This window comes from Protopterus annectens, chromosome 2.part1, assembly GCF_019279795.1.
Source record: "Protopterus annectens isolate FY-2018-M chromosome 2.part1, PAN1.0, whole genome shotgun sequence".
NCBI lineage: Eukaryota > Metazoa > Chordata > Ceratodontiformes > Protopteridae > Protopterus > Protopterus annectens.
The window spans coordinates 1,779,231,005-1,779,256,637 of record NC_056729.1 but is presented as its reverse complement, the minus strand read 5'-3'; positions in this window follow the sequence as shown (position 1 = coordinate 1,779,256,637).

Genomic DNA, 25,633 nt, shown 5'->3' with positions numbered 1-25,633 from the left:
GTACTTTGAGACGGACTTGATATACCTACTTGTGCAGGAGCAGCTGAGGAAACATCCTGGACTGTATTTCACATTTGACTAAGCTCACAACAGCCGTATTCCTAACAGTATCCATAGCTCTCTAACTATGCGCCTCACCAACCTTCCTCAATCATGTCAGTGCTCAGAGGAGTTCGGTAGCTCCGTACCATTTCCACCACAGACCATACTCCCTCATCCCCTTTACACATTTCAGTTCCTTCATACGGCACAACCATTATCATTTGCAATTACATTGTCTTTCCAAACTGTACAGGAAGTACCAATGTGTAGCATCTGTTTACCTTTCTGACTGACTACAGACTCACACTGATTGAAAAGCATGCCTGGAATACTGTCTGCATTTACAACAGCAGAACTTCCTGTTGCTATTGTCTGTGTCTTTGTACACTTTCTCTCCCCATTACACTCCTCATAGGATTTATACCCTCCCACAGTAGTACCACAACAACCATTTTCTCACGTGGTGTCAAAGCCCTGACATCTCTCCTTATCTCACTAACACTAATACCTACAACACTACCACATTATACCTCATGACACAACCCACAAAATTTCCTCATACTGCTTATAATCACAATCGCAAACATCAAAACATTAATTTAAAAAATTGTACACTCAAAATACCAAGAAACAAAAGAAAAACAGTCAAACCTACCTTCCACACACCCTGGAAAATGACTAATTCCCAGTCTCTGCTGTACTCCAGTCTTACTCAAAGTAATGCCAGCACATTTCCATAATCTGATTACTCGATCGTGTGGCATAAAAAAACATTACGAATATTAGAAAAACTAGGGGCTACACACACACACATATTTTACGCTCAACTTCTGAGAGACTTGGTTGGCTACAATCACCCACATTAGAAGATGAAGTTAAGTACAAACTTGCAGTTTTAAAAGTACTGTATTTCATTTTTTTCTGTTACCTAATTATGTGTTTCACTGAATATAATGTGCTGTGTGTCTCTGCAGTTAGTGCCCCACTCACCCTCCCTGTTCTTGTTTTGGTGTTAGTGTTGGTGGCTCTGGAATTGCCCGCCCCTCCTGTAAGTCTGTATTTGAACACTCCTCCTGAGTCCATCTCATTTGCTCACTTAACCTTATACAGTGAGATCATATTCTGAGTCGTTTTCACTCTACTTAATACAGAGAGAAGATTTGAGAAGGCTAACCCACTTAGGCTCTTCCTTCCTCTCTCCTTGCACTTTACTAACAACAAAAAAATAATAACTTTATTCATCTACTTTTACTGTATTTGTGTTTCCTCCTACTTTATTTTGCTTTTCTTAAAAATACTCAATTTTATTTATTATGCTGCATTTATTACTGCTTGGTAGTAGCCTGATTAAATTGTAACTTATTCCAAGTCTTTTGGTTTAAGCACTTAGGCTTCATACTGGATGCTTTACATTAAGAAGCTTTGTGGTTTGCCTTGTTGTGGCAGGACAGGTAGCTTACATCCTTCTAAGCTGAGAATTGCTGATTGAAGGCCCAGTGTCTGCTGTTCTAAAAGTGTATTAGTTCTGGTTTAAGCACTTGGGCTTCAGGCCAGTTATTCTGCATTAAAAAGGTTTGTGGTCTGCACTCTTGTGGGAGGTGAGGCTGGATTCTGCCCTTCTGAGCTGGGAATTTCTGGTCACAGGCTTATTGTGCCTGCTTATTTGAACTGTTTCTTTCTGAAATTGGTGCACCTTGTTACTATAGCATAGACCAGATTCAGGCCTGCTGAATCTAGCTTTGTTTGTAAAACTTGAGCACTGATCCAGGCCATCTTTTTTTGGAGAAGGTTCGCCTGCACCCTAGTAGCAGGAGTGTGCAGTTAGAACTTGTCTGATTGAAGATTGCAGGAACAGGACTCAGTTTTGAGTTTTTTTCAGGTTAATTGGGTAACTTGTTTAAATCAGTTTGTTTTCTATTGTTTTATATATATATATATATATACACACACACACACACACACACAAAAGAATTGCACTTGATTCACCTGATTTTACTGTATTTGTGTTTCTTCTTATTTTATTACTAGTGGCATTGACTATAACTCTGATCTGAGATATATAACAATAAGTATCCTTTTCTGTGCATTTAAAGTGTTTTTTTATTGTATCTGCTTTATTTTCTGAAAAAAAACAAAACAAAAAAAATACGTGTTTCCCGCCTTTCTAAGCTAGTATAAATCAGTTTTCAGGTTAGTGCTGAATTCAGGTCTGTGTTACAAATCTCTGTATTTGCCTATACCTTACTTGGATAGAAGTTTCTTTGTTCACCTGTGAGAGAGAGGAGCTTTGAGCAGCCTATCTGTCCCTGGAGGAGTGGTTTCAGCCCAGAAATTAGTAGCTTATTGGCCATTTTGGGCTAATTTCTATCTCTTTCATTTCCCTGCTATAACAATCGCATTTGCCAGGTTTTGCATGCCGGGCAGTGCCAGTTAGCTAGGGTATAACTATTCCCGGCTCCACAAAGTCTCCTCTTCAATTTTTCCCTTGGAACTAGACAAACTTTCAAATTAAGCACTCAAGTCATTCATTTCTCATCCTGGCACTTGCTCAAAACTCATAGCAAGCATTTATAAACCCTAGCACTAGACCCCCCCCCCCCCATACTGTACAGAAGGACAAGGCTCTCTATTTGACCTTATCAGCCATGCAGTAAAACAGTTCACTGTATCTATCCAGGCATGTCCAAAGGGCAGTTTCAGGTGTACTCTTCAGTCTAACTGGTGAATCTGGGCATTTTGAGGCAATGTTACAACTGCCTCATGTACACAGACAACCTCTCCTCCTACTACCAAACACTAACACTAAAGTTTGGAAATGACTGCAAACTGGGAGCCATTATTGAATCCCCAAATGATGTGGATACTCTACAAAAGGGCCTTACAGAAACAGATGCTTGGTGCCAGAGCCATGGGCTCAAGCTCAATTCCAAGAAATGTATTGTTATCCCCTTTGGGAAAAAACATGTATCCATGAATTACCATATAGGTGGCAGTACACTAAACATAGAAAGTGTGATAAGAGACTTAGGGACACAGGTGGACAGTGGTCTCACCTTCGATAACCACATCGCCACAACAGTCAGGAAATCCTATGTGGCACACCTCATCACGAAGGGCTTTTCATCCAGAAAAAAGGAGGTCATTGTCCCACTGTACTCATCCCTCATTAGACCCATTATAGAATACAACGCCCCATTTGGTATGTACCTCTCAAGACATCTGCAACAAATGGAAAGGCCTCAGAAATACCTCACTAAAAGAATAACAGGCCTAAAGCAGATGCCCTACGCTGACCGCCTTAAAAAACTCAAGCTATACTCTGTCGCATATCGTCTACTCAGAGGCGATCTCTGCTTAACATACAAGGCCATGTCAAACCCAGAGCTGTTGGACATGCTACACTTAAAGAAATCCCAATCCCTCAGAGCTACACGCTCCAGGGATCTAAACCTTGTCATCACAATAAACAAAACATGCTGGAGGGATAGGTTCCTGACCCAGAGACTCCCCAGACTCTGGAATAGATTGCCCATACATGTCAAGCAGAGTGCCTCTTTGGACCTCTTCAAGAGGAACCTTGACGATTGGATGGGAGAAAGGAAATCCACCCCAGGGATCACGTCAGTCGCCCTGCTAGACAGGGTTCCAGGAAAGTAAATAATGTGGAAAGAAATAGCCAGGGAATTGTTATGGCTAGGCTTGTATAGGCCCTAGGGCTGATAGCCTAGTACCAACCTATGAACCTATAATACATGCGATAGATCCAATTATACAGCCAAACTGGAGGTTAAGCTCTCTCAACCCAAGACTGGTTCAGACAGTCAAGAGGAGAAGGGAAATACTTGCATCACACCACCAGTCTCACATAGACACATTAAACCAGCACCGGCAAAAAACACACATAAATACATGAAAACATACTCAGAGGCTCTAAATAAAAATCTGCAAAACCAACAGAGACCTCCAAAGCAAACATCTAAGCAACCTCCACAGCCCAACACAAACCATGAAACACATACTTCACAAAACCAGTGTGCCACGCAATTACAGTCCTTAAGGCAAAATAACATACCCAACATACTAGTAATAGGTGACTCTATAGTCAGGCACACTGACGTACCACTCACAAGGCTGAATAAGGAGAAGGTTACTGTTAGCTGCCTGTCGGGTGCCAGGATCCACCAGATAACACAAGCACTCAGATCACTCCAGAACAAGTACAAATACAACTCTGTCATTGTCCATGTTGGTATGAATAACCTGAGCTGTACCGCCCTGGACTACATGAAAAGAAACATGGAAAAGCTCTCTGATCACGTAGCCCAGGCCGGAATGACACTGACCCTGAGTAGCATCCTGCCCTTACCAAGAATGATACCACAGTGTAAAGAAAAAATGATCAATTTCAACAATTGGCTAAGTTTCTGGTGTCATTCAAAGGGGATCCAGTGTCTGTCCGCCTGGGATGGCATGCTCGACAAGCCACACTGCTTCACTAGGGACAGCTTGCACCTGTCACCCTTATGCTTTCGAATACTGGCCAAAGCTCTTGCCACCCCCATAGTGCCTTTTTTAGGTAAGGCTCAAAAGACAAACCCACCACCAGAAATAGCACAAGTAATAAAAAACTGAGGGTAATACTACTCAATGCCAGAAGTCTAAACCTCAAAATGCATGCACCTTAGGCACTCCTCAGTATGAAGAAAATCGATATATGTGCAGTAACAGAAACCTGGTTTAAGGCTCCAGAGAGCACTCCAGCACTACCAGGCTACAACTCATACCATACATTTTGGCCACAGAACCCGGACCGAAATACAAAAGGCGGGGGCGTATCCATATTCATCAAGGATACCCACACCTCCAGGTTAGTGGCACAGCACGATGCTTCAGAGATCAACCATGTGCAACTAACAATGGGCAAAACTGCAATTCAAATTGCAGCTTGCTACAGATCACCCACCATGTCCCAGGACCCCCATTCTGCATTTATGGAAACACTGGGAAACATAAAGGTCCTACCACACACTCTAATATTGGGTGATTTCAATTACCCAAACATTAACTGGGAGAACTACTCAAGTACTAACTCCCTTGCCTAACATTTCCTAGAATTTATGAACTCAAATGCTCTGGATCAACTGGTCAACACTCCCACCAGAGGTGACAACATATTGGACCTGGTCATCACCAACATGGGCGACCGGTGTTCCACACCGGAGGTTAACCCCTCGCTGGTTAGATCTGACCATAAACAAATCACTTTGGATATCCACATTCTGCCCCCACCCACAGAAAAGGAAACCACCGTGAAATACTTTTCAAAAGCAAACTTCATGTTACTTAAGACCGAGGTGGAAAGTTTCAAAGCCCCCATGCTAAAAGATAATGCTGTCCAAGCTGCAAAATCCTTTACTAATGCATTCTATGGGCACCTACAAGAATGCATGGATCATGCTATCCCAAGCAAAACCAAGACTCACTCCTCCAAGAAAAGGAAACCTGTCTGGTGGACCCCTGTCATAAACAAGCTATACAATAGGAGGAGGAAACTAGTACAGAAAAGAGTAAAATCCCAAGAAGGGAAGACACCCCTGATCAGCATCAGCAAGAAACTACGATCCCTCATAAAATCATCCAAGACGAGCTTTGAAAGAAAAATTGCCAAAGACTCCAAAGATAACCACAAGGCATTCTTTAGCTATGTCAAGAATCTAAGTGGCAATGCTCAGATATGCTTGGAGTTAGTGCAGAATGGCACAAAATACGCTGAACCAACTGATATAGCCAACATCCTAGCAGACAGGTTCAGTGCAAATTTCACCCCCAAAAGGGCCAATAACCATACCAGAAGAATGTAGAGCCCCTGAAATCACAGACACTCAGGTTAAAACAGCCCTCTCCAAAGCCAAAAACACAGCATCAATGGGACCGGACGATGTCCCAGGCTGCATCTTACATGAGTTCAAAGACGAACTAACCCCTCACCTAAACACACTGTTCAGACTCAGCCTCTCCACAGGCTACATACCCATAGAGTGGCGCACAGCAATGGTTATTCCGCTCCACAAAGATGGGACCACAACAGACCCTGGGAACTATCGCCCTATAAGCCTGACAAACTTGGTCTTCAAAGCTATGGAGCGCATCATCATGGAACTCATTAACAGAGACATTGGGAACCTCCAAACACTGGACTCTACCCAGTTCAGCTTTTTTAAGGGCAGATCATGCCTTCTAAACCTGGTGGACTTCTTTGAGACAGTTACCAAGGCTATAGATGAGGGAAAGGTGGCACATACAGCCTACCTAAACCTCGCAAAGGCCTTCGACACCATTCCCCATTCTGGTATTATAGACAAGTTCGCCAGCTTGAACATAAGCCCCTATGTCACAAGATGGGTTGCCAACTGGCTCACGGACAGAGCCCACATGGCGAGAGTTGCTGGAGCTAGGTCCGACTCTAAACCAGTTACAAGTGGCATTGCCCAGGGCTCAGTCCCAGGACCTCTCCTCTTCAGCATGTACTTCTCAGTGGTACAGGCAAGCACAGGAGGACTATGGCTGACCAAGTTCGCAGACGACTGCAAACTAGGGGCTATAATTGGCTCTCCGGCTGACACAGACATCCTCCAAAAGGGTCTCACTAAGATGGATACCTGGTGTCAAAATCATGGCCTCAAGCTAAATGCCAAAAAGTGCATAGTCATCCCCTTTGGAAAAAACAAAGTACCCACAAACTACCACATAAGTGGTAGTCCCTAAATATGGAAAATGTAATAAGGTATCTGGGGACCCAAGTAGATAGTAATTTCTCCTTTGATAATCACATTGCCAAAGTGGTTAGAAAATCCTTCTATGTGGCCCACCTAATCACAAAAGGGTTCGCATCCAGATTAAAAGAGGTCATTGTGCCCCCTCTACTCATCACTCATCAGACCCATCATAGAGTACAATGCCCCATTTGGGATGTACCTTACAACACACCTGCAACAGCTGGAAAGACCACAAAAGTACCTCTCCAAGAGCATCACTGGCCTCAAACAGATGCCCTATGCAGCTCAACTGAGGCAACTCCAGCTGTACTCGGTTGCATACCGCCTGCTCAGAGATGATCTCTGCCTGACATACAAGGCCGCGTCCTACCCAGAATTGCTGGACATGCTTCACCTAAAGAAAACCTCATCCCCTCAAGCCACACACTCTAAGGATCTAAACCTCACCACAACAATAAGTAGGACGCGCTGGAGGGATAGATTCCTGTCCCAGAGACTTCCCATGCTTTGGAACAAGATTCCAATCTACATTAGGCAGAGCTCAGTGCTAACACATTTCAGAAGAAACCTTGACAAGTGGATGGGAAACAGAAAGTTTACCCCAGGGATCACTTCAGTGGCTCTGCTGAACAGAGGCACAGGGAACTAATCTAAGGGGGCGGCAAAAGCCAACACATTCTGGTTAGGCTTATAAATGCCTTCAGGCAGATAGCCTAGTACTTACCTATGAACCTATGTACCTATATATATATATATATATATATATATATATATATATATATATATATAAATATATATATATATATATATATAAATAAATATATATATATATATATAATGTTATATGGGTCTACCTGATAATACCACCGACACGCCAAAACACAGACAACGAAATAACTGACATGACAAAACCGAAAGTTCAAAAACACGAAACTTCACATGCCCGACAAACCACAATCCTGACAATCAACAAAACAAATAACTTTCCCAAAAAACACACACGCAACACAAGCACACCAAAAACCTTACAAACCTACACTAAACCTTACATACACAACTATGTATGCACTAACCTTAACCCAAACCCTAACCCTATGATCCATCACTATCGCACACGTACCTTATCCGCACCCTAACCCTAACTCATTTAATCCACCCCAACCCTTAAGTCTGTTACTATTGCGCACTTACCTTACCCTACCCTAACCCTAACTCATTTAATCCTCCCCTAACCCTTAGGTCCATCACTATCGCTCACTTACCTTAACCGCACCCTAACCCTAACTCACTTAACCCTCCCCTAAACCTAACATCCATCACTATCACACACTTACCTTACCGACTCCCTGACCCTAACGTCCGTCCCTATCACACACTTACCTTAACATGTTGGTGTTCTCAGCGTCTGGATTCTCAACTGTCGGTCTTCTCTGTTGTCGATCTTCCAATCTTCCAGTGTTGGTTATCTCGCTGTCGGTCATTTGCAGTTTCAGTTAATTTAGGTAGACCCATATATATATATATATATATATATATACACACACACACACACACACACACACACACACACACATATATGGGTCTGCTTCAGAATGTCAAAACCCCAGAAGATCGAAGACCACATCTCTGAGACAAAATGAATGAAAACCCAATTCATCGAAAGACGGGATCAATGAAGATCTTCCCAGGGTAAGTAATAACTCATTCAAACATTCAAAAAACCTAAACCGCACCATCCTCTGCCCACCACACCCCCCAATGTTGGGGCTGTGCCACCCCCATCCCCCCACCTAAATATACCAACTCTAAGATTGCACTAAGGTTGGGAAAAGGGCAAAGTTCAATGTGTCAGCCAACAGGTTACTTACCCTGGGAAGATCTTCGCTGAACCAGTCTTTCGCTGAAATTGGTTTCCATTCATTTCATCTTGCCAATGTGGTCTTCGATCATCTTGGCTTTCAATATTGTCAGGTAGACCCACACATATATATATGTGAGTGTATGGGTCTACCAAATTTCATTGACAGACCCAAATGCTGCCATCCGCAGTGTCAACCACCAAACACTGACAACATGTACAATGACAAGCTACTATGCATGCACTGAGAAAAAACCCTTGGCTCATGTAAAAATCAAATGTCAAAAAAAAAAAAAAAGAAAGAAAACTTTTTTTGTAGGGAGGCAGACTGGTTGCTGCCAAGTAGAATGAGCAGTCGAGATAAGACTGGCAGGGACTGAACAGCTCCAAAACCACAGAGTATAAAATCACAGTAGGGATGGGATAGGTGTGAAAAATCAAGTGCAGTCAGACAACAGCAGTAATCACACATCACTTCAACCAGATAATAATGCGGCTTAATACTTGTAGCTATATAAGAAATCCTATTTGGAAATAAGTACTGGCGACATTTCAAAACTTGTTTTACAGGAAAAGTCCAGTTCTAAGTGCCTGCATCAGTACAAGGCACTGACAACCGCTGCTGTGTTATGCCAAGCCTTGCCCAAATGCAAAGCCGTTATACAGGCTCAGAAAATCATTAAACAAGCAAATTAGCCATCTGGGCTAATCGCAGTATGTACACTGTAAGGCTTCCTCAGTGATTGTCAACACAGAATGAGCTTAGTATACTCTCAGCTGCCACAAGAGTGCAGGCCTAATCCTTCTAACTTATGATCATTAAAAAAGCCTGGGAGTGCAGGAAATAAACAACTTACACAGTAGTTCAAGCATCAAACACTTAAAATAGACAGGAATGCAGAATTCAAAAGTTTAAATGCAATAGTATAATAGCAGTACTGAAAAATGATTTAAAATGCACTTTGCTTCATCTCTTACCAGAAGCAAAGAGTAGCACTAGCCACAGGCTACTTCCAGCAAATTAGTACTAAGCCAGATGTTTATAGTTCAGTGCAGTTGCTATTGTTTTCTTATAGCAGATACCCTGGGTAGCATCTACAGCAGTTAGATGCAACAGAGAGTCAACATGCAAAAAGGCCCTGAAGAAGTTCTTAGCAAAGCTGTAACCTGATCACTCAGTGAAGTCCGATACACAGTGCCCCATCAGTGACTAGCAGAAACAAATATCCCTCTGCTTTTTCTATTACTAGGAGCAAAGTTGTAGCATTAATCCCGAGGTGGCTGCTAAGAAGCAGTTTTCAGGCTTTCCAGTGACTGGCAATCTCTGGAAATGCTAGGAAGTAATGTCCCTCTGCACTTTTTCTTGTGAGGAGTAAAACAGAAGCAATAACCCAAAGCTGAATATTGAGAAGCAGTTCCTAGGCTCACCAGTGATTGGTAGTTTCATCTCAGATGCTACGGACTTTAAAAATTAAGGTTGGAAAAAAGGATTTATACTCTTAAATTGGGCCAGACGATATGAAACAGAAGATAGCTCAAGCTTTAAGAGTCTAAGGGAAGGACATTCTCAGTTGATCGCTCACTGCCAAGTAGGATGAGCAGTCGAGATGAGACTGGCAGGGGCCGAACAGCTCCAAAACCACAGTGTATAAAAACACAGTAGGGATGGGATAGGTGTGAAAAAATCAAGTGCAGTAAGACAACAGCAGTAATCACACATCACTTCAACTAGATAATAATGCAGCTATATAAGAAATCCTATTTCTCAGCTTTTCCAACTAACTAGTTAGATTGGATTCCTTTTCAATCAGTGAATGGAAAAGAAACTTTTTTCTAACTGTCCATAACCAAGAACTTTTAAAACTGCAAAAAGAAAAAAAATTATAGGTAAAACAAAATTTAAAATAAAACAAACTATAATATAACACCCAAAAAATAATAATAATAATAATAATAATAATAATGATGACAAAAATAAAGTTTGGCATTTAGGTTGTTTTAAAATGGCTCGTTAAACCATGCTGTAATACATCCTACCTAATAATTCAGTAAGTAGGGTGGCTACCTGTTGACGTTCATTTCTCACTTATCATCACTGTATCTATAAAATCATAACTCTAAACCGCTGCAACTGCTTACATCAAGTGATACCAGTTAAAAGTTTTCAGAAAAATGCAAGGCCTCCAATATCTTACTTGATGTACTGCTGCTGCATTGACGAACTCCTTTCATCAAGAATTCATACCAACAACTCTTTTTCTATTAGCCCCTGTCACCTGAAACTGACCTACAAATGAAATTATACAAATTGTTGCTTATAATTGTATTACATGTTGTATAATTGTAATGTATAATGTACACAGTTAATGTACAAAGACTGTAAAAACAGTTGGAGCTTTTCTCCCCGGGCCTCCACTGAAAAAGGGCTACTCAGCTCAGTCGGGCAAACCCAGTCAACAAATATAAAATAAATAAATGCAACAATTTGATGCATTCTTTTTCTAACCAGCTCAAGACCTATCAAAGTGAAAGCTAAGTGCTAATGCTTTCTAGTTCTAATTTAGCCTTTGCTGTGTTTTGTGATTTTGTTTTGTTTTGTTACATCCGCACTTCATTGTCATCACCAGGTGTCAAGTCTTGTTAAAGAAAGGCAATAGCTTACCTTTAGTCTGATAACCATGCAGGCAGAACACTTCCCTCCTATATCTATGCCTGTTTCTTGAACTCATTGTTCATCTCAAAGACCACCTGTTCAAGCCAAGACAATGCCATTGCTTCCACACCACCTCCATCACTAAACAGAACGAACCCCATCCATCCCTCTTGTAATATCCCACTCTGACTGTTGTAGCACCATATCACAATAACTTGTCTGCAAAATTAACCTGGCCCCAATAACACCAAACACCAAACTCCAAGCAGTACCCTTTTCTCTCTTCTAAACTCACTATATCATATTCTGTCAATGTATGCCATGTAGAGTGTTTTATGTTTACTTATAAATAACCTTCAGATACGATCTTAACAACCTAAACTGGCAAACCCATATAGTGGGCAAATTTGCATGTATGTGTGTGTGTGTGTGTGTGTGTGTGTGTGTGTTTGTATGTATATATATATATATATATATATATATATATATATATATATATATATATGTATATATATATATAGCAGTTTTACTTACAGTTGTTCTTGTGGTTGTAAGCTATGTGTATGTGTGTGTGTGTGTATATATATATATATATATATATATATATATATATATATATATGGATCTAGGACACTTGCTCGAAAAAGCAAGTGTCCGAATCCATATGCACCGATCACAGTTTAACAAAACCACTTTAATTGAAAAAGCGCTTCCGTTAAACTGTGAAAAAAAAAAAAAAACACTAAGTAAAAGTTTTTGCAGGGGGGCTTCGCCCCCCTGCACCCCCCACAACTCCTCTACTAAAACATTCTGACTCCAAGGTCGCACTACAGTGGAGTAAAGGAATATTTCCTTACTCGCAACGCAGTGCGACCGGCACACCACTCACACATACCCAAAATTGCTGCTTCGATGAACAGAAATTTCCGGTATGTGTGAGCGCGAATTTGACTTTCGGTTAAAGTTAAATTTGCACAAGTGTCCGGGTCCCATGTAGAGATACACCTAGGCACACACGCGCACACACACACACATGTGTCTGTGTATGTGTATATTAAATATTTAAATATTTTGCTTGTGCTGTATGTTTTGCCGTTTTGCTTACAGTTGTCCTTATGGTTGTAAGCCCCAGGCTGTGCCTGAAAATACTGCACTGAGATCAGCAGTCTAACCAATCAATATGCAATATATAAATAATAAAATCCATCTTGTAACTGAAATTAACTGATTTTTTTATTCCATTGCTTTAATCACATTTTGACTGTCACTTAGCTGTAAAATAAATAACTAAATAAGTAAATACATAATTAAATCCTGTGCTCACCTGGTACTTAATGGCAAACAAAGCTATTGCAAATGCATATATCACTATATATAAAGGAGGGGGCAACTGATGGATAAATGTAATTCTTTACTTTATTCCTACCATTTTCTAACTTGTGTTTCAATATTTTCTTCGTAAGTCACCCTGAAAAATTTTTAATTGCATCTTTATCTGAGCTGTATTGTTTGTCATTTTAGTTGTTCTAATTAAGATATAACTCTTCCTTTTAGAATAACCTTGGTTTACACCCACACGCTACCACCCCAGTCATTATTACATTTTTTTTTATTTTTATGTTTGAAAATCCAAGTTAGGGTTATATTTTGTAATAAAGTGTCAGAACTTCAGGTTAAGTGAAGAAAATCCATAAATGAAACTGTTATGCTATTAATTTATTTGACACAAAAATTCTTCTGTGGTACAAATCCTGCTGAAGTAACATGTACTTGTTATTAATAGATGGAACACATTAAATAGACATTTGTGTAAACTAATTAAATTGCAAAATTAATTTCTCAATTAAAATTCAAAACTAGCATCACCTGAATAAGGTAACTTTTTTAAAAATAAACAACTAAACTAAAAGCTTGCGTGTGAAGTCCCTTCTTAAATTTAATAACTGAAGTTCCTTATCTAATACGAATAATCACTTTTTTGTGAACTTAATGGATAGCGCATGGGTGTATCACTGTCACATTGCAACAAAAGGTTCAGTGGTTCAGTTCTTGGTTTGAGTGCCTTCATTGCAGAGTCTACATGCCCTGTAGGTGATTGTATTGCTTTTCTTCCACCTCCTAAACACATGCAGTAGGCAGACTGGCTGATCCAAATTGTGTGTGTGTGTGTGTGTGTGTGTGTGTGTGTGTGTGTGTGTGTGTGTGTGTGTGTGTGTGTACATATGTCTGATATGGAGGGAAGGTCTGTCAATCTACTTCTGCTCCCTACTTGCCTAATAAACTCTATGGGTTTCAGTGGCTTCTCACTAAGTAGCTTTAGGAATTGGATTTGTTGCTTAAACGTGGACAGAACTAGGTGTAGTTATGCATGGCTGTATGCATGCTACTATTCAACAGGTATATTTTCTTTATATACTTATTTTTAAAAATTATTTATTTGTTATCTGTTTATTTAGTTCTTTGTTTTGTAGGTGCTTGTTTAAACAAGGTAACTCTACTGTGTATATATCAAAATTAATAGTGAGGGCAAAACCAACCAACTTATTTAGGCAGCATAGGTGAGTTACACACACACACACACACACACACACACACACACACACACACACACATATGTGTATGTGTGTGTGTGTGTGTGTATATATATATATATATATATATATATATATATATATGAGTTAGAGGCAACCCATTGAACCAAAATATACTCAAGTTCCATCTCTCTGTCAAAGGAAAGTATAGCAAAAGACAGAGTTCTCAAAATAAATGGCCAAAATTTAACTTTCACTGTTTGAATCCCTAATTTCCCCTAGTAAGTTATAAGTAGTAAAATATGGTTATGTAAGTAAAGTTACCAGAACAAAGGAACGTTCAAAGCGATCAGTGTTGCAGTAGCCTAAGCTATGTGGGACATCCTGCCAAGTATCGGAGCAACTGTTCTGCTTCCAAAGCTTTAGGATACTTTCCACTTGTCCAGGACTCTGAATAGCTTGATGAATGTAGTATCACATCAGTGGCTTAGGCTTCAGAACATGTCAGAGACCTGGGATGCATGGCAAGGCTTAAAAAGGCCCTTGTGGCATTAGCCTGGTAAACAGCTATGAACCTATGAAAACTCCAGAGCTTTCTAGTGTCAGTACGCTAGACTCCTGCCAGATGTGAACTGTAATAATAAAAATCTCACACTGTGGCAAAAAATAGCAGAACTAAAAAAGGGGGTGTGGAGGGAGGGTGAGGCTACTGCAGAAGTTATTTAAATCTCTACCGTTATGGTAAGTTTACATAAACAACTGTACTATATTCATCATTAGATCACTGTTGCAGTAGTCTAAGCTATATGAGATAAATAATCAGAGCTTAGAAAGAAGGTTAGAAGAAGAAGGATCAGAGTCCAGAAGCCCCTGGAGAAAACATCTAGTAAATCCTGCTCTGGACATAGTTTGTAGTTCTTGATAAAGGTATTTAAAGATGACCAAATTGCTGCCTCTAGTGCATTTCTAGAGTCCAGACTTTTCAAAAAAGGCACAAAAGTAGCCAGTGTGTGGGTAGAGTGGGGCACGATTTTGCCTGGAAGTGTCTTGTTATGGTGAGAATAACCAAAATCAATAGCATGAAACAACCATTCAAAACCTGGGAAAACACACAGCTGGAGTTCGCATGAATGAAAAGGCTTTAGTAAATCAACTACCACCTGAGCACAATGCCTTCAAAGTTAAAATCAGATAAATAAACAGAAAAAACAGGAATTAGGTACATCCAGTTAATGCAAAACAATCAAAAGAGATGATAAAATGACAGCATTACCGCAATTCAGATGTTACGAAACTGTAGTTTTATCTAAAAATCCTCATTGCAGGGTAAGTACAAAATAAAGTATTTTAAACTTCATGCATCCGAATTCTGATATTATAAGAGTGTCACACTACTGAGTTAGTTACAGAGACATGTCTGACCTCCCCACGATGCTACACTATATGGTTTGTTTTAACTTCTCACAATATCTGTGTTATGTAACGCTTGTTACAGGGGCAACCATGAAAACAGAAGTTTCACAAATTACAACGTTATGACTATTAGTACTTTGAAGTTTAGAACAATCCTAGTAAATAGAAACTTTAGACCGAAGTCCCTTTCTATATGAAGCAGGACACATGGGGGTCCATTATGGAGGCAAAATAACGACAATGGACCTTTGGAAACATCTTTAATTTAGGGGACAAAATGTAATCACTAAGGAGGATGTAGTTCTGTCTAATTATATGTGCAATGCCTGTAACAAAAGTGCTATGCGTAGTAATATAATGCATATCTTTTTTCATTATCTAAAGCAAGGATTCTACTTCTAAAATTATGCTTCCTTTCCCTAACATTCACACATACAAAACATGTAAAACCTATCCTTTGTAAAGAAGTAGATACATTTCTTTCTGTAGCCCCATAAAAATAATATTGTTGCCAAAATATCTAATGCTGTTTCATTAAAAACCCCATCTTCAGGGCAAATCCTATGGAGCCCTAAGAAATTCCCCATAATGGAGAGATTTCATTAAATGAGAATGATATGCAGTAGAGGCCAAAAGAAAAGCATTTCCTGCTGTAAGTTTTCCAAATGTTATAGTTAATAGCATAATATAATTTATATTGCTATTAATAAATAAATCTGAATATGCTATTGAATTCTCCTGAAATTATATGTAAACTTATTCAATGAAAAAGTATTATAACACACTTGGGGGGGGGATATAAAATCATGTCTAGTACCTTCCAGTTTAAAAAACAAATTATCAATATAATGTGCTCAAACACATTTTGAGCCCAAAACATAACTTAAATTGTGCAGTGGTGCAGCGGTAGCATTGTCGACCTCACAGCAAGAGGTTCTCCAGTTCAATTCTTGACTGGGTGCCTTCTTTATGGAGTCTGCATGTCCTCCTTGCATTCGTGTAGGTTTCTTCTTGCTGCTGCAGGTTCCTCCCATGTTACAAAGACATGCATCTGGAATGTTTCGCCCCAGGCCTCCACTGAAATTTGTCTTTGTCTCAAGTCTGACTTTTCAAGTAAACAAATATTAAGCAATACACACAAGGTTGCTACTCCTGGAAGCACACCCTCCAATAGTCCTTTGTATTAAATGATGACCGCAAATGGTTATAAGCAGTTAAAAAAACAGTTTATTGAAACAAATTAAAAAATTGATAAGCGCTTTCATCAAGAACTTTCTCACCTTCATCAGATAAGAACCAATCCATGAAAACAGCTATAAATACACATAGCTGGCCTTAGGCATAGGCCAACTAGTATTTATTTGGTGTAGTTAGACCAGGATGGGGGCACCAGGTGGTGGTGGTGGGGCACCATGAAGCCCTTTTGCCTAGGGCACTAGTTGACCTAAGGCCGCTCCTGTAAATACATTCTGTCAAGTCCTTAATCAAGGAATAGACCAATCCCACAACGTTCTATTGGAAGGAAGTTACTTAGCATATTTGCCAGGAAAAAGGAAACTAATGCCCTCTACAGACATACCCTAACCTGTGAACAGGCAACCTATAAATTTTGGGTTTTGGAAAAGGTGTTAAAAAACAGTAGAGGAGGAGATTGGGAGAACCAACTCAGTTATAGGGAACTTATTTGGCAACTAAGACTTGACTCTAATACACCTCCTGGATTGAATGACCATATCTCCCTTCTACCAGTTTTAAAACTAAGAGCAAACAAGACAAAAAGGAAAACACAAGATAAGACTTAAAAGTATAGGAACATTTTTGGTTTTGTGAATAAGATTTTAATACTTCATAATATTTCACTTTTAAATTTAAAATTTAACATTAACACAACTTATGAAGGAACTTATACGTATTTATGATTAATTTATGTATATGTACATTTACATTTATATTTATACTATATTATATATTTATATCATTTACACTATATTACATATTTATATACATCATTCATTTATTTATCTATTTATTAATATATAGATATTCAATCATTTTTATACATCAATTTTGACTTGATATATATATATCTATACATATATATAATTCTTGTATACTATGTATTAACAACTGTTTTATTTTTTGTACATATGTACTTTTTTGTTTCAATGAAAAGTTTTCAAATTAACATATTGCACAGTTATGTGATTTATGAATTTATGAATTCATGTACTTTTATGTATTTTGAATTATGTATTTTGAATTTTGCATACAAGTACAACACAGGGAGTATTGTGTAAAGTACTGGAAGAGTTTAAAATGTGAATAATACTTTTACAAGAATAACTACATTGCTTTGCTTTTAAAATACTCTTGTTTTAACATTTTATATTAATTGGATATGATAAATCAATTAACTAATTTAATTGACGATATATATATGTGTGTTACAGGATGTTGCGTTGTTCTGAAGAAGTTTCCGTTTTTTGGAAATGAAAGCGCTTAACCTATGCTCTATGTTTTTCGTTCATTAAATCTTGTGGAAATATATCTTTGGACTGAAGAGTCTGATTTGTTGAACTGGCACTTTGGTGACATTTTTGGGACAGCCTTCATTGAGTCTGTTACGGGAATACTTTTTTCATTTATCAGTTCTATTGGAAGGACCTACCTAGCTCATGAATATTAACAAGTAGATAACAGAGCAACCTTTTTATGTACAAAATGTAATACGAATACTAATAAATATCATACATCTAAAAGGCAAATAATGCATAAATATATAAAAATATGTATATGATAAAAAATAGGAAAGGAAGAATTTCCGCTATTGAGATGGTCAGAATGACTGAGGGAACGGAACTACTGAGAGAACAATCCGCAGGGCCCCCAGCATGTGAACAGGGCCCAGGAGGGTATCCTTTCAACCAGAGGGGCAACAGGAGAGGTGCCTTTGTGAGGTACTAACTGTTAATTCTCCAATTGTTCCACTTGGTACCACCACGGCTCCCCCTGGTTTGTCTATTTCTTTGAATAATGATGGGGACTTTAAAGTTTTTAACTACTCAAATGTACTAATTGATAGTGCAGATTGTAACATTTTTGCTTGGGGGTTGACGTTTGTCCCTGATAAATGTATTAATATTGAGACAGCATTATTGGATTTGAAATTATACACCAGAAAATGTAATTTAAATTATTTATTTAAGGATTGTAGTTCAAGTATGGACCCTATAAAAATATCCAGTAATTTTAACCCCCTATCCATCCTTCATTACAAATTTTCGAAAAGATTTGTGAATTAGAGATCAGGAATGGTAAGCTGATAAAAAAGAAAAAATGGAATTTGAAACAAGATGCGATAAATACGTTAAGATGGTTATCTGATAACAAGAATGTCCGGATAATGCAACCAGATAAGGGGGGGGAACTGTTATGATGAATGTTTTGGATTATAGCAATAAAATGAAGGGCTTACTTGAGGGTAAACCTTACATGCAATCCTCCTATAATTACTTGAATAGTGCATACAAGAACGTTAGAGGGGTTTTGCAGGACTTGTTTATTGAGGGTAGTCTCTCTTTGGATGAATTTAATTTTCTAAGTATAGCACAGCCCAGGATTCCTGTAATTTTCAGGTTACTCAAAATGCATAAACATTTGGAGCAACCACCCACGCAACCCATAGTTGATGCTAGGGGTTCTATCACCCACCCCATAGCTAAATTCTTGGATATTAGATTGAAGAATTTAGTTCAGCATGAAACCTTGTTATGTAAGGACTCATGGGATTTTTTGAAAAAGATGAATATGTTGGAATTTGATGAAACTGTTAATTTTATTACAATTTATGTCAGAGATTTATACATGGTAATACCGCATGCTATAGGCATAGAATGGTTTTGTGATTTCTTGGTGGGAAAGGGTCTTTCCCAGACTCTGGTTAACACCTATGAGACCTTGTAAGAGCTGGTACTCACCAATAATTTTATCCTGTTTAACAATGAGCTATTTTTACAAGTAGAAGATGTGGCAATGGGGTCAGCGTGTGGTTGTTTGTACGCTAACATAATTATGTTGGACTGGGAGAAGAGATTCTTATGGAATTCCCCATGGTTTAAATTTTGTACACTTTATACACGTTTTTTGGATGATGTCTTCATTTGTTGGAATGGTCCTGTAGATGAGATTTCACCCATTTTAGAATACATCAATGGTACAACTACCTTTTTGAAGTTTACATATGATGCTAATGAAATAATAGCATACCTGGACGTTCTACTTAAAAAAAAAAAGGTTCATTTAAAGGCCTTTGAAGCTCAAATTCTCAGGAAAGAAACCTATTTGAATAGTTTTTTTTGCATTTTGATAGTGCCCACCCTTTTAAACAAAAAAGAGGTATAGTAAAAGGACAATTTGTAAGGGCAGCCCGGATGGTTAGCTTGTTCGATAGTTTCCTAGATGAGTGCAATCATCTGAAAGAGGTTACCCGGTATGGCTTCTAAATGAAGTTATGACTGAGGTGGTGAATAAAAGAGAGAGTTTTTTTAAGGCCTTTGTTGGGTGATTAGGAGGTGATTAATGATCAAGACATGCTCTCCACTGGTGGATGCTTGGTGAACGGGGAAGGTGAAGATATTAATTTGACCCCATCCATTGCAGAACACAATCAAATTTTTGAATGTGCTTTTATTACTACCTTTAATAGTAACAGCAAGGATGTTTTGGATATTTTATTTAAAAGCTGGCATATATTGCTTAGGTTCATAGGTTGGTACTAGGCTATCGGCCCTAGGGCCTATACAAGCCTAGACATAATTCCCTGGCTATTTCTTCCCACGCTATTTACTTCCCAGGACCCCTGTCTAGCAGGGGAACTAACATGATCCCCGGGGTGAATTTCCTTTCTCCCATTCAATTGTCAAGGTTCTTTTTGAAGAGGGCCAAAGAGGCACTCTGCTAGACATGTATGGGCAGTCTATTCCAAAGTCTAGGGAATCTCTGTGTCAGTAACCTATCACTCCAGTATGTTTTGTTTATTGTGATGACAAGGTTTAGATCCCTGGAGCATGTGGCTCTGAGGGATTGGGATTTCTTTAAGTGTACTATGTCCAACATCTCTGGGTTTGACATGGCCTTGTATGTTAAGCAGAGATCGCCTCTGAGTAGACGATATGGGAGAGTATAGCTGGAGTTTTTTAATGTGCTCAGCATAAGGCATCTGCTTTAAGCCTGTGATTCTTTTAGTGAGGTATTTCTGTGGCCTTTCCAGTTGTTGCAGATCTCTTGAGAGGTACATACCAAATGGGGTGTTGTATTCTATAATGGGTCTAATGAGGGATGAGTACAGTGGGACAATGACCTCCTTTTTTCTGGATGAAAAGTGTTTAATGACGAGGTGTGCCACATAGAAGAATTTCCTGACTGTTGTGGCAAAGTGGTTATCGAAGGTGAGACCACTGTCCACCTGTGTCATTAAGTCTCCTATCACACTTTTGATGTTTAGTGTACTGCCACCTATGTGGTAATTCCTGGGTACATGTTTTTTCCCAAAGGGGATAACTATACATTTCTTGGCATTGAGCTTGAGCCCATGGCTCTGGCACAAAGCATCTTTTTCTGTAAGGCCCTTTTGTAGAGTATCCACATCATTTGGGGATTCAATAATGGTTCCCAGTTTGCAGTCATCTGGGATCTTTGTTAGTGAGAGTCCCTTAGTGTTGGCCTGTACTTCAGAGAAGTAGATGCCAAACAAGAGCGGTCCCAGGACTGAACCCTGAGGTACTCCACTTGTCACTTGTCTGGAGCTGGATTTGGAGTCTGCTACTTTTACAGTGTGGGTTCTGTCAGTAAGCCAGTTGGCAACCCATCAAGTGATGTAGGGATTAATGCCCAGCTTAGTAAGTTTATCTATGATTCCAGAGTGGGGTATGGTGTCAAAAGCCTTGGCAAGGTCCATATAGGCTGTGTGGAACACCGTACCCTAGTTCATGGCTCTGGAGACTGATTCGAAGAAGTCAGTCAGGGTCAGGAGACAAGATTGGCCCTTCACAAACTCAAACTGGGTGGCGTCCAGTGTTTGAAGTTTGCCAATGTCTTTGTTTATAAGTTCCATGATAATACATTCCATGGCCTTGCAGATCTGGCTCGTCAGACTGATGGGGAAGTAGTTCCCGGGATCCAAGGTGGATACCCCTTGTGGAGTGGGGTAACTGTAGCTGTGCGCCACTCAGTGGGCACGAAGCCTGAGGTGAGGGTATGATTAAACATGACACTTAGGTGAGGTGCCAGTTCATTTTGTAGTTCATGTAGTACACAGCCCGGGATGTCACCTGGTCCCATGGATGCTGTATTCTTAGCTTTGGAGAGTCCATTTTTTTTTACCTGTGTGGCCATTATTACCAGAATTTAGCAATCTTCCGGTATTGAGATGGGCCATTTAGGGGATGAGGGGGGGTGAAGTTGGCACTGAAGCAATCTGCCAGGATATTGGCAATATCCTTGGGATCAGTATATTTAATGCCATTCTGTTGTAGCTCAGGGCAGATCTGAGCATTGCTATTTAGATTCTTGAAATAGTTATAGAATACCTTGTGGTTGTCTTTGGAATCTTTGGCAATTTTATTTTCATAACTAGCTTTGGAGGATTTTATGAGGGTGTGATGACCGTGCCCTTGGTCAGCAATCAAGATGCCTCAATCCTCACCACTAACACCAGGGAGGTTTGTCTCCTAGAAGAGGAAAGGATAAATAATGCACACAGCAAAGTACAATTTCCCTTTAGTGCACACAGAGATCACAGTCAGTCTGGGGCTGGTTGCTCCCTTGCAAACCAGGTCCCCAATAAGACTCCCCACTGACACAGCTATACGGTCCAGGTCTCAGCCTAACTAGGCAAGATAAAACCTCCAGTACCCTTTCTGTCCAACCAGTGCTTTTTGTCCCTGCCAAGTAGCTGACACAACTCACACACACTTTGAGATAAGTATTTATACAACTTCACAGACACTCCTGGGAAAGGCTGGCACAGATTCTCCAACTGTGCCCCTTTACCCAGACTATATGGTAGTAATTACTGCCACCACCCAGTTAATAATATCAGCTACTAACAGGCCCTTAAAAGGGTGTCCAATTATTATTGTGCAATATTAATATCCAATAGTAGTATGACTAACAGTCAAGGCTTACTTTAGAGTGGCCTATTACAATAACCTCTATAAATATGCAATGTACTCTAGAGCTTATTTCTACACAAATCAGCCACAGGTAGAAGGTTTTAAAAATATTTAATAATAAATAATTAAAACAAAAGACAAAACTACTACACCACAGAGATATCTAAGAGTTCAGAGATCACACAGAAACTTAAAATAATACAGTAGGACAGGTTTGATTTCAAAGAAAAATACCTAATTAATCTTTACTAGCTTTAACTATTCCTACAAGAAATCACAGTACTAAAACTTACATGTGAGCATAACGCAGATTGCTGGTAAGTTGGATGTCCAAAGTCAAAATGTTTTTTGTCTCTTGTGAAAAATAGTATTTAAACATTACTAACAAACATGTTTGCTGGGTCCCTCCCCAAATTACATCGTTTTTGACACTTTTCCCAGGCAAACAAACTGCATTATTTAGCAATCTAACACCTGCACAGAAACTTAACAACAATAGAAGACATTTCACATGTATATGCTAGCAGAACCCAGAGCAAAAAAAAACCTTCCACATCTAAATTCTAGTCATAAACTTTAGCCTTAAAACAATGGGCATGAAATCTTTATCCAGCTGCCCTGGAGCCAAATTGTAAACATTAAAGAGATTCATAAGATCTTTTCAACTTAAAAAGACACATCTGAAATACTTGGCTTGGTTTTTCTTACAGCAAATGGCAATGTTGCAACAATCTTGAAGTTCACATTTTACAGTGTGTTCCTACATTCAAGAAACATGCCTGTATTTTACATTTATTATCAAGAAAACATGCCTGTATTTTACATTTATTTATACAGTTGATAGAATTATGTATCAAATTCTATTTGACTAGGCTGGCAGCCATCGCCCATCTCTCCCCAATCGTCACATCTCTTCCCCCCCAGGGAACTCAAACAAATTTTTCAAGTGCCCCTTGAGAAATATCCCTTGAAAGTGTCAGGTCTATCTGGGTGTACCTCACCCCATTCCCTGTCTTGAGAGTCCATCTGCATTGGCATTGCTACTGCCACTGCGGTTCTGCATTGACATATCATATGCTTGCAACCCCAGACTCCATCTTAGCAACTTGGCATTTTGCTGACTGGCTCTGTTTAACCATGTTAGCAGGTTGTGATCTGTCATCACAGTGAATTTTCTTCCATACAGATAAGGCTGAAGTTTTTGTAGTGCCCACACTATGGCTAGACATTCCTTTTCTACCACTGCATAGCATTCCTTCCTGGGTTGGAGCCTACGACTGAGATAAACCACTGGGTGCTCTTCTCCCTCTGAAGAAATCTGGCTAAGTACAGCCCCCAGCCCATAGTTTGAAGCATCCACCTGCACAACAAATTTTTTGCTGTAGTCTGGACTGGCTAACACAGGGGGGTCCTCCCAAAGCTTCCTTAAGCTTCTGAAATGCCTGCTCACATGCTGGGGTCCACACTAACTTATCTGGCCTGTTCTTCCTTGTCAGGTCTGTGAGGGGAGCAGCGATGGCACTATAATTGGGAACAAACTTTCTGTAGTACCCTGCTGTCCCCAAGAATGCCCTCACCTGTTTTTGGTAACAGGTGCAGACCATGCCTGAATATTGGGGACTGTGCATTAGCACTGGGAGAAGTCCCTTCAGTCAGCGACAGCAGCCTGGGTGCCCACGCTGTGTGAGCAGTTAGCATAGGGGCTATAGGTGAGATAAAGGGAGAGAGACAGCTTCCACTTTAGCAGGTTCTGACCTTATCTTACCACTCCCCACTCTATGTCCTAGGTAGGAGACCTCTGCCATACCCACCTGACATTTGCTCGGCCTAATGGTCAACCCTGCCCTCTGTAGTCTGCCCAGCACCTCCCTGACATGCTGAAGGTGCTCTTGCCAGGAATGGCTGTAGATGGCAATATCATCTAGGTAAGCAAGGGCAAACCCTCCTGCTAAGATATGATCTACCAGCCTCTGGAAAGTCGCCGGGGCATTCTTCATCCCAAAGGGCATCTTTGTGAACTCATACAAGCCAAAAGATGTCACAAAGGCTAACTTCTCTCTAGCACTGGGAGTCAAGTGCACCTGCCAGTAACCCTTGGTATTGCTGTAAATAGCAATATCATCCATGTAAGCAAGGACAAACCCTCCTGCTCTTGCTAATAGATGATCTACCAGCCTCTGGAAAGTCGCTGAGGCATTCTTCATCCCAAAGGGCATCTTTGTGAACTCATACAAGCCAAAAGGAGTCACAAAGGCTGACTTCTCTCTAGCACTGGGAGTCAAGGGCACCTGCCAGTAACCCTTGGTAAGATCAGTGGTTATAAGATACTTAGCCCCACCCATCTGCTCTAGGGCCTCATCTGTCCTAGGCATGGGGTAAGCATCTGCCTCTGTGTGACTATTTAATTTCCTGTAATCCACACAGAACCTGGTGCTGCCATCCTTCTTTGGCACCAGTACCACTGGTGAGGCCCAGGGACTGTTGGACTCTTGAATCACCCCTAGTTCCAACATCTTCTGTACCTCCTCCCTCAGAGTCTGTCTGACTCTCTCAGGCACCCTATAAGGGGCCTGCCTGATAGGCCTTTGGAGTCCTGTATCCATCTGGTGCTGCACCAGGTGAGTGCTCCCTGGTTTTCCGGTGAACATGCCCCTAATCTCCTGCAACACTGCTTGGATTTCTTGAACCTGGGTAGGAGATAGCTGCTGGGACATTGCTACCCCTTCCACCCAGGTGTCAGCCCGAGCCTCACTGAGGAGATCAGTCCCCAGATCTCCCTCAGACTTCTCCTGCAATCCACTGCAAATGCTCAGCACAAGGGCTTCCCTATCATGGTAAGGTTTCATCATGTTAACATGGTACAATTTGTGCCCCTGCCATCTGCCTAGCACTTCCACCATGTAGTTAACATCACTTACCTTTCTTGCCACCTTGTAGGGTCCCTCCCAAGCTGCCTGCAACTTGTTGTATCTGACAGGAATGAGAACCATTACCTGCTGCCCTACAGCATACTCTCTAGCTCGAGCATTCCTGTCATACCACACCTTTTTCTGTTGTTGGGCTTCTGCCAGGTTCTCCTGGCCAGGCCCATGAGTTCCCTGAGCCTTGTCCTGAGGTTCAGGACATATGCCACGACAGACTCCTTGTGAGACTCATACTCACCTTCTTATCTTGAATTAAATCTAGAG